This window comes from Chiloscyllium punctatum, chromosome 1 (assembly GCF_047496795.1).
Source record: "Chiloscyllium punctatum isolate Juve2018m chromosome 1, sChiPun1.3, whole genome shotgun sequence".
NCBI lineage: Eukaryota > Metazoa > Chordata > Chondrichthyes > Orectolobiformes > Hemiscylliidae > Chiloscyllium > Chiloscyllium punctatum.
The window spans coordinates 167990301-168003642 of NC_092739.1; the positions used below are offsets into that span (position 1 = coordinate 167990301).

The window sequence follows — 13342 nt, forward strand, 5'->3', positions numbered from 1 at the left end:
TTATACCTATCTCCCCTCACTTTAAAGCTGTGTCCCCTCGTGTTTGCCGTCCCCATACTTAGAAAAAGGCTCTCCCTGTCCACCCTATCTAACCCACTGATTATCTTGTATGTCTCTATTAAGTTACCTCTCAATCTTTTTCTCTCTAACGAGAACAGCCTCAAGGCCCTTAGCCTTTCCTCGTAAGACGTTCCTTCCATACCAGGCAACATCCTAGTAAATCTCCTCTGCACCCTTTCCAAAGTTTCCATATCCTTCTTATAATGCAGTGACCAGAACTGTACACAATACTCCAAGTGTGTACAGCTGCAGCAAAACCTCCTGGTTCCAGAACTCAATCCCTTTATTAATAAAGGCCAAAACACTGTATGCCTTCTTAACAATCCTGTCAATCTGGGTGGCAACTTTCAGGGATCTGTGTACATGAACACCGAGATCTCTCTGCTCATCTGCACTCCCAAGAATCTTACCATTAGCCTAGTACTTTGCATTCCGATTACTCCGTCCAAAATGTATCACCTCACACTTGGAGAAAATGAGGAACATAGAACATAGAAGAATACAGCGCAGTACAGGCCCTTCGGCCCTCGATGTTGCGCCGAATAGAGCCCACCTAACCTACACTAACCCACTATCCTCCATATACCTATCCAATGCCCGCTTAAATACCCATAAAGAGAGAGAGTCCACCACTGCTACTGGCAGGGCATTCCATGAACTTACGACTCGCTGAGTGAAGAACCTACCCCTAACATCAGTCCTATATCTACCCCCCCTTAATTTAAAGCTATGCCCCCTTGTAATAGCTGACTCCATACGTGGAAAAAAGTTCTCACTGTCAACCCTATCTAACCCCCTAATCATCTTGTACACCTCTATCAAGTCACCCCTAAACCTTCTTTTCTCCAATGAAAACAACCCCAAGTGCCTCTCAGCCTTTCCTCATAGGATCTTCCTACCATACCAGGCAACATCCTGGTAAACCTCCTCTGCACCCGTTCCAGTGCCTCCACATCCTTCCTATAGTATGGCGACCAAAACTGCACACAATATTCCAGATGCGGCCGCACCAGAGTCTTATACAACTGCAGCATGACCTCAGAACTCCGGAACTCAATTCCTCTACCAATAAAAGCCAGTACGCCATACGCCTTCTTCACTGCACTATTTACCTGGGTGGCAACTTTCAGAGACTGCAGATGCTGGAGATCAGAGCTGAAAAGTGTGTTGCTAGAAAAGCGCAGCAGGTCAGGAAGCATCCAAGGAGCAGGAGAATCAACGTTTCGGGCGTAAGCCCTTCTTCATCTCACACTTGTCCACATTAAACTCCACTTGCCACCTCTCAGCCCAGCTCTGCATCCTATCTATGTCTCTCTGCAACCTACTGCATCCTTCGTCACTATCCACAACTCCACCGACCTTAGTGTCATCTGCAAATTTACTAACCCACCCTTCTAAGCCCTCATCCAGGTCATTTATAAAAATGATGTACAGCAGTGGACCCAACACCAACCCTTGCGGTACGCTGTTCGTAACTGGACACCAAGATGCACATGTTCCATCAACTACAACCCTTCAGTTTTCTTTCAGCAAGCTAATTACTGATCCAAACTGCTATGTCTGCCACAATCCCATTCCTCCGCATTTTGTATAATAGCCTACTGTGGGGAACCTTATCGAATGCCTTGCTGAAATCCATATACACCACATCAACTGGTTTACTCTCATCTACCTGTTTGGTCACTTTGTCAAAAAAGTCAATAAGATTCGTTAGGTATAACCTCCCCTTCACAAAACCGTGCTGACTGTCCTTGATCAGATTATTCTTTTCTAGATGGTTATAAATCCTATCTCTTATAATCTTTTCCAACACTTTACCAACAACTGAAGTGAGACTCACTGGTCTGTAGTTACCATGGTTGTCTCTACGACCCTTTTTGAACAAGGGAACTACATTTGCTATCCTCCAGTCCTCAGGCACTATTCCTGTAGACAATGATGATTTGAAGATCAATGCCAAAGGCTCGGCAATCCCTTCCCTTGATTCCCAGAGGATCCCAGGATAGATCCCACCTGGCCCAGGGGACTTGTCTATTTTCACACTCTGCAGTATTTCTAATACCTCTTCCTTGTGAACCTCAATCTCTTCTAGTCTAGATGCAAGTATCTCTGTGTCTTCCTCACCAACATTTTCATTTTCTATAGTGAACACTGTCGAAAAATATTTATTTAGTGCTTCCCCTATCTCCTCTGACTCCACACACAACTTCCCACTATTATCCTTGATTTGCCCTAATTTAATTCTCATCATTCTTTAATTCATGACATACCTATGGGTTGACTCTGATCCTACCAGCCAACAACTTCTTATGTCTCCTCCTGGCTCTTTTGAGCTCTCTTTTTCGGTTTTTCCTGATTCCTTGTAACCCTCAAGCGCCCTAACTGAGTTTTCACATTTTGTCTTAACATAAGCCTTCTTTTTCTTCTTGACCAGGGATTCCACTTCCTTGGTAAACTACGGCTCGCGCGTTCTATGTCTTCCTCCCTGCCAGACAGGTACATACTTATCTAGGACACACAGGAGCTTTTCCTTGAATAAGCTCCACATTTTTAATGTGCTCATCCGCTGCGGTTTCCTTCCCCATTCTACGCTTCCTAAATCTTTCCTAATTGCATCGTAATTTCCCTTCCCCCAGCTGTAACTCTTGCTCTGTGGAGTACACCTATCCCTTTACATCACTAAAGTAAACCTGACAGAATTGTGATCGCTGTCTCCAAAAAGCTCACCTACTTCCAAATCTAACACCTGGCCAGGCTCGTTACCCAGTACTAAATCTAACGTGGCTTCGCCCCTTGTAGGCCTGTCTACATACTGTGTCAGGAAGTTCTCCTGCACACTGGACAAAAACTGATCCATCTATAGTATTCGTATTGTAGTGATCCCCTCAATATTTGGATAGTTGAAGTCCCCCATGACAACTACCCTGTCTCTCTCACTCCTATGGAGAATCATCTTTGCTATCCTTTCCTCTACATCTCTGGGACTATTTGGAGGCTTATAGAAAACTCCCAGCGTGGTGACTTCTCTTTTCCTGTTTCTAACCTCAGCCCATACTCCCTCAGTTAACGAGTCCCCAAACATCCTTTCTACAACTGTAATATTGTCCCTGATCAACAATGCCACACCTCCACCTCTTTTACCATCTTCTCTGTTCTTTCTGAAACATCTGAATCCCGGAACCGGCAAGAGCCATTCCTGTCCCTGCTCTATCCATGTCTCCATAATGGCCACAACATCGAAGTCCCAGGTACCAACCCACATTGCCAGTTCACTCACTTTATTTCAGATGCTCCTCACGTTGAAGTACACACACTTCAAACCAGGTTCTTGCTTGCCAGTGTCAGATACTTGATTTTGGAACTCCCTACTCTCATCCTCTTCTGTACCTGTCCTACAATTTTGGTTCCCATCCCCCTGCTGTGTTAGTTTAAATCCACCTTAATAACTTTATCGAATTTCCCACCCAGGATATTGGTATCCCTCTGGTTTAGATGAAGACTATCCTGTTTGTAGAGGTCCCATATACCCCAGAAAGAGCTCCAATTATCCAAAAACCCGAAACCCTCCCTCCTGCACCATCCCTGCAGCCACGTGTTCAACTCCTTTCTCTCCCTATTCCTCACCTCACTAGCACGTGGCACGGGCAGCAAGCCAGAGAAAACAACTGTTTGTCCTAGCTCTAAGCTTCCATCCTAGCTCTCTGAATTTCTGCCTCAAGTCCCCATCTCTCTTCTGACCTATGTTGTTGGTGCCAATGTGGACCACGACTTGGGGCTGCTCTCCCTCCCCCTGAAGGATGTCAAAAATATGATCAGAGACATCACGGACCCTGGCACCCGGGAGGCAGCACACCAACCGTGAGTCTCTCTCGTCCCACAGAACCTCCTATCTGTCCCCCTAACTATCGAATCCCCAATGACTACTGCTCTTCTCCTCTTCCTCTTTCTCAAAAACAGTCTTGAGCACAAGTCCATCAGGCAGGGTTCAGCACGTAGCATGTTGAGAGGGTTAATCCTGTGGATGGTTTCCTGAGCAGACAGTTAAAAAATCATTTAGCAGAACACCTATGCACTGCCTGGCAAACCATCGACTTGCTTTGTAGTCTCTCTGAAACTTGTTGGTTTTCCAGTGATAAGGAGCTGACCTTGACCGAGTGTGGCAAACTGGTGCTTTCCAAAGTTCAAAACAACATCAAGAGGGACAAACTAAAGCTTGGGACAAGGGCAGCTACTAACAAGATGCAGTGGGGAAAAACCGCCCTGAGGGTCTGTTCAGTTAGCAGACTCTTGTTGCATTGAAATGAACATAAATTGTTTCCTGTATGAGTAGGAAATACCTTTGTTTTTGCAACAGCACGGATGCTTTGAGGAATGAGTCATTTGTTTTTAACTGCAAAGAATGTGCAGAACAAATTTAGAACCTCTGTATGTACTTATAAATGATTTTATGAACAAAGTGGATTTTTGAGATAAAAGAATTCTATTATCAGTTTAATATCTGATACGTTCCTTATCTGGGGAGCATATATTAAATTGATTTTTGGAGCTAGGAGATGGAATAGGGGCTTGCTCCGTCCACTCCATGCATCGACCTGGTATTGCAGTACCTCTGGGAACGGTGCACCCCTCATCTATAAATTTAAGAACATGTATATAGCTCAGGTTTTTGGTGCTTTGCCTGCGTGTGTGAACCGCAATTTCTTTTTAAAGTTTGTAAGCTGCTTCATTTCTCTTTGCGTCGGTCTGCAACTCAATCCCCAAATTTTGCACAAAACATACCTACCACGTGCGCACAAAAAACCACAAATTGCTGGAGAAACTCAGCAGATCTGGCAGCATCTGCACAAACAAAGCAATGTTTCAAACCCAGTGACGGTTATTCAGAATCTAGCTTGGTGCTGGTGCAAATCTATCCGTCTCCCTACCCCCTCCTCCAAGGACATTATGTTAACAACATGTTAATATTTTGAAACAAAGCCAAGGCGGGAGGAGGTTTATTCAGTTGTTGGGCGTGGTGCTCAATTGGATGTTTCCATTGTCAGCCCTTTGTGTCAAGATTAGAGTGGCGCTGGTAAAGAACAGGTCAGGCAGCTTCTGAGGAGCAGGGAAACTGTCGTTTCGGGCATAAGCCCTAAAGTGATCTCCAGTGATGAAGATTTTACACCCTGGGGTGCTGTGATTTTCCAGCATCACACTCTGGACTGTGACCTCCGACCTGCTGTTTCAGAGTAAATGCTCTGTGGGATCGGGTCAGACTATGGGGTGCCGGATCTCAGTGTCATCCTGGCGGCTGTTAGTGTTGGTGTCTGCTGGGCTTCCCCGGACACAGCTCTCTCTCTGGATTAACCTCTGGACCCTGTGGATGGATCCACTCGATGGAGCATCAGCCTCCGAATGGTCCTGTCTCCTGGGCCTACACTCCTGGAATCACCGGTTCTTCTGTTCAGGTAAAAACCTCCTGTTGTGTTTGCAGAAAGATCCGAAACAGGTACTGTCGAAATTCAGAAAGGGATGCAATAATAATCTTACAATAATTCATTAATTATTTACAGCATATCAATATTCCTTCCTTTCTAACTTGTCCAGGATCCTGGAGTTTTAAGCTCAAATAAACTGTTGCATTGCTTTAACAATGGGTCTGAGACTTTATCAAGCACGACACTGAGAGGCTGGATTCACCCCGGTAAAAACGCAGATTCCCATTCCTCAGGGCCATCAGTGAATCAAACGGGACTTCAGGGTGGGATTTGAAGGTATTAACTCAAGAGCACCTAGTCTGTTTAACACTTCTGTTTGTTTCCTTTTCCTGATCTAGTTTAAAATCATGTGACCACTCTGTTTGATTCCGTAATTTTGGAGATTTCTGATGTTCAAATTGTCAGTCATTATGAAATCCATAAAAGTATAAAAGCAAATTACTGCGGATGCTGGAATCTGGAATTATGAAATCCATGTTCACTCATCAACTACACTAACCTGATGTACTCTCCCTCCTTAACATCGAAAATGTAAACAAAATCAATTTGTTTTTAGTCATGAGATGAAGGCACAGGCCAGCATTTATTTCCCATTCCTAATTGCCCAGAGGCAGGTGAAAGCCAAGCAGCTTGTTGTGGGTCTGGAGTCACATGTAGACCAGTCCAGGTCAGGATGGCAGTTGCCTCCCCTGAAGGACGTTAGTGAACAAAATATGTTTTCCCCAACAATGGATTCATGATCATTGACAGACTCTTACTTCTAGATTTTCTCTTAATTCTGCATTTTGGGAAAACAAATCTTAGCAGGACTTATACACTTAATTGTAAGGTCCCAGGGAGTGTTGCTGAACAAAGAGACCATGGCGTGCAGGTTCACAGCTCCTTGAAAGTGGAGACGCAGGTCGATATGATCGTGAAGAAGGCGTTTGGTATGCTTTCCTTTATTGGTCAGAGTATTGGTATAGGAGTTGGGAGGTCATGTTGCGGCTGTACAGAACATTGGTCAGGCCACTGTTGGAATATTGCATGCAATTTTGGTCTCCTTCCTATCGGAAATATGTTGTGAAACTTGAAAGGGTTCAGAAAAGATTTACAAGGATGTTGCCAGGGTTGGAGGATTTGAGCTACAAGGAGAGATTGAATAGACTAGGGCTGTTTTCCCTCGAGCGTCGGAGGCTGAGGGGTGACCTTATAGAGGCATGAGAGGGTGAGAGGGGAAAGATATAAAAGACACCTAAGGGGCAACTTTTTCACGCAGAGGGTGGTGCGTGTATGGAATGAGCTGCCAGAGGATGTGGTGGAGGCTGGTACAATTGCAACATTTAAGAGGCATTTGGATGGATTTATGAATAGGAAGGGTTTGGAGGGATATGGGCCGGGTGCTGGCAGGTGGGACTAGATTGGGTTGGGATATCTGGTCGGCATGGACGGGTTGTTTCCATGCTGTACATCTCTATGACTCTATTTTCATTGGATTCAAATTCTACCATCTGCCATGGTCAGATTAAAGTCAGGGACCTGGGATATTACCTGGGTCTCTGGATTAACAGTCAAGCAATAGTTAAAAATCACACAACACCAGGTTATAGTCCAACAGGTTTAATTGGAAGCACAGTAGCTTTCGGAGTGCCGCTCCTTCATCAGGTGGTTCATGTACTCCCCAGTCCAACACTGGCATCTCCAAATCAGTCTAGCAATAATATCACTAGGGCATCTCCTCCCCAATAACGAGCACTAATTGCCATAGGACATTCATGCTGGTTTTTCTGAATTATGTCACATTCAGACAGAATAATGAATGACTATGTTTGACATTGTGTTGGTTGCTGGAAGCACTATGTGTCATTTGGCTGCAGGCTGTAGGTCACTCTCTCCAGGAACAGGTAAGGGTCAAGATTCTGGGGGTAGCTTTAAATGAGGATTTAATGGGCCAATTTATATTTGGGTATGCCAGATTTGCGATTAATCAGATAAATGCTCCTCAGTAAATAATGTGAGTTATTGTTGTGAATTGTTATGATTCAATGCTTATTTTTTCAGAGCACAGAACTTCCCTGTTAGTACCTAAAAATTCTCAAAAGCTCTGGCAGACAGGAGACAGTTCAGTGACAGCTGGAAAACAGTGTATGGTCTTCCCTAGGATTTGGAAAACACCACCGTGGTCCATGCTCAGCTCCACTGTGGAGTCACAGTGCCTGTGTCAAGGCAGTAGTGTGCTCATGGGGACTGAGGTCTCTGAGTGGACGGACAATGAGACACTTCTGTCAGACTGCCCTCGATCTTCAGCCACTCGCCAAAATTGCACCAAACTCAACAATGTTGGTCTGACATAATCTGGTGAGTACAGACTTACTGAAAAACAGACACATTTCACTTTAGTATTTGTAAAAGTAATGGTGTTGAATTTGCATGCATCAGTCTAACAGTGTCAAATCTAAACTTGTCAGAGAGTCACAATGTTCTCCCGCACAGGGAAGAGGTCTCTTTGGAGATAGTGACCACAGTTCAGTTACGTTCACAATAGCAATGGGCAGGATAGGTACATACTGCAGGGAAAGAGGTATAATTGGAGGAAAGGCAATTATGATGCGATTCAGCAAGATTTAGGATGCATCGGATGGGGAAGGAAACTGCAGGAGATGGACACACTTGAAATGTGGAGCTTATTCAAGGAACAGCTACTGTGGGTCCTTGATAAGTATATACCTATCAGGCAGGGAGGTGGTTGTCGAGAGAGAGAGCCATGGTTTACTAAAGAAGTTGTAGCTCTTGTCAAGAGGAAGAAGAAGGCTTATGTGAGGATGAGGTGTGAAGGCTCAGTTCCGGGGATTGGGGGTCATAAGTTAGACAGAAAAGATCAAAGGAGAGGGTAAGAGGAGCCAGGAGGGGTCATGAGAAGTTGTTCGCAGATCGGATCAAGGAAAATCCTATGGCTTTCCATTGATATATCAAGAAGAAAAGAATGATTAGACTAAGATTAGGGCCCATCAAAGATAGTAGTGGGAAGTTGTGTGTGGAATCTGAGGACATAGGGGAAGCGCTTTTTGTCAGTATTCACAATGGAAAAGGGCAACAGTTTCGATTAAAAATTGGTGAGCTGAAAGAAATCAGAGGGTGGTGGCGGATGTGAAATGTTCGTCCTGGAGCTCAATTACCAGTGGTGTGCCACAAGGATCTGTTTTGGGGCCACTGCTGTTCGTCATTTTTATAAATGATCCGGATGTGGATGGAGAAGGATGGGTTAGTAAATTTGTGGATGACACAAAGGTAGACAGAGTTGTGGATAGTGCCGAAGGATGTTGTGGGTTACAGAGGGACATCGATAAGCTGCAGAGCTGGGCTGAGAGGTGGCGAATGGAGTTTAATGCGGAAGGTTCACTTCAGAAGAAGCAACAGGAATGCAGAGTACTGGGCTAATGGTAAAAATGTTGAAAGTGTAGATGAACAGAGAGATCTCAGTGTCCAGGTGTGTAAATCCCTGAAAGTTGTGACCCAGTTTGATAGGGTTGTTAAGAAGGCGTATGGTGTGTTGGCGTTTATTGGTAGGGGGATTGCGTTTCGGAGCCATGAGGTCATGCATCAGCTGTCCAAGACATTGATAAGGGTTTGGACGAGGGTTCAGAGGAAATTTACTAGGATGTTGCCTTGTATGGAAGGAAGGTCTTACAAGGAAAGGTTGAGGGAACTGAGGATGTTTTTGTTGGAGAGAAGAAAGTTGAGAGGTGACTTAATTGAGACATAGAAGATAATCAGCGAGTGAGATAGGGTGGACAGTGAGAGTCTTTTTCCTCAGATGGTGAAGGGTAACACGAGGGGACATAGCTTTAAATTGAGGGGTGATAAGAATAACAGGGTAGTTTAGGGTGTAGGTTTGCTTGCTGAGCTGTAGGTTTGATATCCAGACGTATCATTACCTGGCTAGGTAACATCATCAGTGGTGACCTCCAAGTGGAGTGAAGCTGTTGTCTCCTGCTTTCTATTTATATCTTTCTCCTGGATGGGGTTCCTGGGGTTTGTGGTGATGTCATTTCCTGTTCATTTTCTGAGGGGTTGATAGATGGCATCTAGATCTATGTGTTTGTTTATGGCGTTGTGGTTGGAGTGCCAGGCCTCTAGGAATTCTCTGGCATGTCTTTGCTTAGCCTGTCCCAGGATAGATGTGTTGTCCCAGTCGAAATGGTGGTGCTTTTCATCCGTGTGTAGGGCTACGAGGGAGAGAGGGTCGTGTCTTTTTGTGGCTAGCTGGTGTTCGTGTATTCTGGTGGCTAACTTTCTTCCTGTTTGTCCTAAGTAGTGTTTGTGGCAGTCCTTGCATGGAATTTTGTATAATAGGGTAGTTGTGCTCGGGGATTTTAACTTTCCAAACATCGACTGGGACTGCCATGGTGTTAAAGGTTTAGATGGAGAGGAATTTCTTAAATGTGTATAAGACAATTTTCTGATTCAGTATGTGGATGTACCTACTAGGGAAGGTGCAAAACTTGACCTACTCTTGGGAAACAAGGCTGGGCAGGTGACTGAGGTGTCAGTGGGGGAGCACTTTGGAGCCAACGATCATAATTCTATTCGTTTTAAAATAGTGAAGGAAAAGGATAGACCAGATCTAAAAGTTGAAGTTCTAAATTGGAGAAAGGCCAATTTTCATGGTATTAGGCAACAACTTTCGAAAGCTGATTGGAGGCAGATGTTCACAGGTAAAGGAACGGCTGGAAAAGGGGAAGCCTTCAGAAATGAGATAACAGGAATCCAGAGAAAGTATATTCCTGTCAGGGTGAAAGGAAGGGCTGGTAGGTATGTTGCGGCTGTACAGGACATTGGTCAGGCCACTGTTGGAATATTGCGTGCAATTCTGGTCTCCTTCCTATCGGAAAGATGTTGTGAAACCTGAAAGGGTTCAGAAAAGATTTACAAGGATGTTGCCAGGGTTGGAGGATCTGAGCTACAGGGATAGGCTGAACAGGTTGGGGCTGTTTTCTCTGGAGCGTCGGAAGCTGAGGGATGACCTTATAGAGGTTTACAAAATTATGAGGGGCATGGGTAGGATAAACAGACAAAGTCTTTTCCCTGGGGTGGTGAAGTCCAGAACTAGAGGGCATAGGTTTAGGTTGAGAGGGGAAAGATATAAAAGAGACCTAAGGGGCAACCTTTCCATGCAGAGGGTGATGCGTGTATAGAATGAGCTGCCAGAGTATGTGGTGGAGACTGGTACAATTGCAACATTTAAGAGGCATTTGGAGGGGTATATGAATAGGAAGGATTTGGAAAGATATGGGCCAGGTGGTGGCAGGTGGGACTAGATTGTGTTGTGATATCTGGTTGGCATGGACGGGTTGGACCGAAGGGTCTATTTTCATGCTGTACATCTCTATGACTCTAGTAGTTTCTTTACTCAGAGAGTAGTAAGGGCGTGGACCGGCCTGCCTGCAACAGTAGTAGACTCAATGACGTTAAGGGCATTTAGATGAGCATTGCACATATATATGGATAGTAATGGAACGGTATAGGTTAGATGGGCATCAGATTAATTTCACAGGTCGGTGCAATATTGAGGACTGAAGGGCCTGTACTGCGCTGCAAAGTTCTGAGTTCTATGTTCTGTGTATGTCTCTTCAGCCCATTGAGTCTGTGCCCTTGAAAAGAAAACACCTAACTATTCTAATCCCATTTTCCAGCACTTGGCCCATTGCCTCATATGGCTTGGCAATGCAAGTGTACATCTAGATAATTCTGAAAAATTATACGGGTTTCTGTCTCTACCATCCTGCTAGGTAGTGAGTCCCAGATTCCTACTGCAATCTGAGTGAAAAATATTCCTCACATCCCCACTAAACATACTGCCCCTTACCGAAGGCCACTTTTGGAATATTGTGCACAATTCAGGTCTCCCTCCTGTCGGAAAGATGTTATGAAATTTGAAAGGGTTCAGAAAAGATTTACAAGGATATTGCCAGAGTTGGAGGATTTGAACTATAGGGAGAGGCTGAATAGGCTGGGGCTGTTTTCCCTGGAGCATCGGAGGCTGAGGGGTGACCTTATAGAGGTTTATAAAATCATGACTGGCATGGATAGGGTAAATAGATAAAAGTATTTTCCCTGGGGATGGGGGAGTCCAGAACTAGAGGGCATAGGTTTAGGGTGAGAGGTGAAAGATATAAAAGGGACCTAAGGGGCAATGTTTTCGTGCAGAGGGTGGTGCATGTGTGGAATGAGCTACCAGAGGAAGTGCTGGAGGCTGGTACAATTACAGCATGTAAAAAGCATCTGGCTGTATGAATAGGAAGAGTTCACAGGAATATGGGCCAAGTTCTGTCAAATGGGACTTGATTAATTTAAGATATCTGGTCAGCATGGGCGAGTTGGACCGAAAGGTTACTGCTTTTAGTCATTTTTATAAATGACCTGGATGAGTGAGTAAAAGGATGGGTTGGTAAATTTGTGGATGACACTAAACCTGGTGGAGTTGTGGATAGTGTGGAAGGATGTTGCAGGCTATAGAGGGACATAGCTAAGCTGCAGAGCTGGGCGGAGAGGTGACAAATGGAGTGTAATGCGGAAAAGTGTGAAGTGATTCACTTTGGAGGGTGTAACAGGAATACAGAGCACTGGGCTAATGGTAAGATTCCTGGTGGTGTGGATTTGTAGAGAGATCTTGGTGTCCATGTGCATAGATCCCTGAAAGTTGCCGTCCAGGTTGATATGATTGTTAAGGTGTACAGTGTGTTAACTTTTATTGGTAGAGGGATTGAGTTTTGGAGCTGTGAGGTCATGCTGCAGCTGTACAAAACTCTCGTGTAGCTGCACTTGAAGTATTGCACTCAGCTCTGGCTGCCGCATTATAGGAAGGATATGGAAGCTTTGGAAAGGGCACAGAGGAGATTTCCCAGGATTTTGCCTGGAATGAAGGGAAGGTCTTATGATGAAAGGTGAGGAGCTTGAGGTTGTATTTGTTTGAGAGAAGAAGGTTAAAAGGTGACTTAATTGAAATATACAAGATGATCAGAGGATTAGACAGGGTGCACAGTGAGAGCCTTTTTCCTTTGATGGTGATGGCTAGCACAAGGCGACATAGCTTTAAATTGAGGGGTGATAGACATAGGGCAGATGTCAGAGGTCATTTCTTTACTCAGAGTGTAGTAGGGGCGTGGAACACACTGCCTGCAGCAGTAGTAGACTTGCCAAATTTAAGGGCATTTAAATGGTCATTGGATAAATATATGAATGATGATGGAATAGTGGAGGTTAGATGGGCTTCAGGTCGGTACCTCAGGTTGGCACAACATTGTGGGCCAAATGGCCTGTACTGCCCTGTATTGTTCTGTGTTCTATGTTTTATGTCTGTTTCCATGCTGTACATCTCTGTGACTCTAAGGTCGATGCCCCCTGGTTATTGATCCTTTCATCAAGGGAAAAGTTCCTTTGTGTCTCCTCTGTGTATGCCTCTCTTAATTTTATGTACCTCAATGTCTCCTCTCAGTCCCCTCTGCTCCAAGAAAATGAGCTCAGCCCATCCAATCACTGTTCATCACTTGTATTGGAACATAGGAAAAGGAGTCAGCCACTCAGCTCCTTGAACCTGTTATTGCATTCAAAGAGGTGCCTTTGGTCTGATCCCTTAATAACTTTGCTTAACAATAAAACATCTCAGATTTAAGATGAACAACTGATCCAGCATCCACTGCTGTTTGTGGAAGAGAGTTCCCAAGCCCTGCCACCCTTGCACATAGAAGCGCTTCTGAACATCTCTCCTAAATGGTGTGGCCCTGATTCTTAGACTATGCCCCCAGCTCTGGAATCAGAGGTGATGT

General features: G+C 44.7%; 1 protein-coding gene and 1 pseudogene across 4 annotated transcripts in view; one reads left to right on the forward strand and one right to left on the reverse strand.

The window, feature by feature from the left end:
• Positions 1-13342, reverse strand: part of fbxo41 (F-box protein 41) — a 548611-nt gene that overhangs the window by 62534 nt on the left and 472735 nt on the right. The window lies entirely within an intron of this gene.
• LOC140483023 (U2 spliceosomal RNA) lies at positions 4521-4689 on the forward strand (annotated as a pseudogene).